The sequence below is a fragment of the Lathyrus oleraceus genome, chromosome 3, assembly GCF_024323335.1.
Source record: "Lathyrus oleraceus cultivar Zhongwan6 chromosome 3, CAAS_Psat_ZW6_1.0, whole genome shotgun sequence".
In the NCBI taxonomy this organism is placed as follows: domain Eukaryota; kingdom Viridiplantae; phylum Streptophyta; class Magnoliopsida; order Fabales; family Fabaceae; genus Lathyrus; species Lathyrus oleraceus.
The window spans coordinates 192,547,415-192,548,642 of NC_066581.1; positions in this window are offsets into that span (position 1 = coordinate 192,547,415).

Genomic DNA, 1,228 nt, shown 5'->3' on the forward strand with positions numbered 1-1,228 from the left:
CACTTTATTTGTGGGATACCCCCTGGAGTTTTATTCTGATTATTCGTGTTGACTGATTTCCTTTGACGGTCCAGCTGGAGACATTTCAGGGTTTCTTGCCCCTTTAACTGCTATAGCTTCGGATCTTTATCCGTGTGGTAATTTTTTCCCTTTCTCATACTTTATCGCTTTCTTAGCTGGAAGACCTCGATAGGAGGCAATGTTTGAGCCCCTTGGTGGCATTTTACTTTGAGATACATGTTTTGTGTTTTGTATTCATATCCCAGCAGGTAGCGCGGTTCCTTCGTCAAGGACTGCCTTTTTGCCCTCGAGCATCCCAAACCCTAAAACCCAAAGCAACACGTTTACTCCTTCTACTACAGGCGAGTAAGTCTCCAAAGGTCGAGCATCCGGTAGATTGCGTAGTAACGTTGTTCGTCCAAAACCCAATCCATAACCCCGTAGTTAGCCGAACTACGGCTTGCTCTGATTCTCATTCCAGATGAGATACGTAGGCATAAGACGCGATGTCTTAGCGAGCACACATCCCCCAACCCATAGGTCAGCCGAGCTACGAAGACTCTGATTCTCATATTCAGATGAGATACGTATGCAGTGGATGCAACATCCGCGCGAGTCATTTTCATTTAACCCTTTTTTTGTTTTTTTTTGCAAACAACATAAGATAAATGTTAGATGCCCAAAAGTGCTTATTTGAGCTATCATATGTGGGCATCTTTCACTCTTTTGCCTTGCTAAAATTGTCAAAATCACATTTGTTTTACATGGAATGCGTTACATTGATAAACAAGCTTGGTGCCTTTGATGTGTGTGTTATTGTGCAGGAAAGGCATGAATTAATTGATAATAAAGACACCAAGAGAATTGGCAAAGGAACCAAAGCAAGCAAGCATTTCATCTGCCTGCTCGCTAGGCAAGACTGTGGCGAAGAATGGGTTCGCTAGGCGAGCTCCTGGCGAACAGCTCCAGTAAATTGGCAAATTAATTCGCTAGGCGAGCTCATGGCGAAGTTTGCAGCGAGTTCATTCTGTTGTGGTGAAAAGTGCAGCCAACACTCACTCGCTAGGCGAGGCTCTAGCGAGTCCCCAGCAAGCATTCCAGTAGCAAAACCTCTCAACCTCGCTGGGGCGAAGGTTGAGGCGAGTCCTTCGCTAGGCGAACATCACAGTTCACCAAGGCCCTGTTTTCTCTGGGCGCAGGGGCTTTTTGTGCTCATATTTGACCTTCG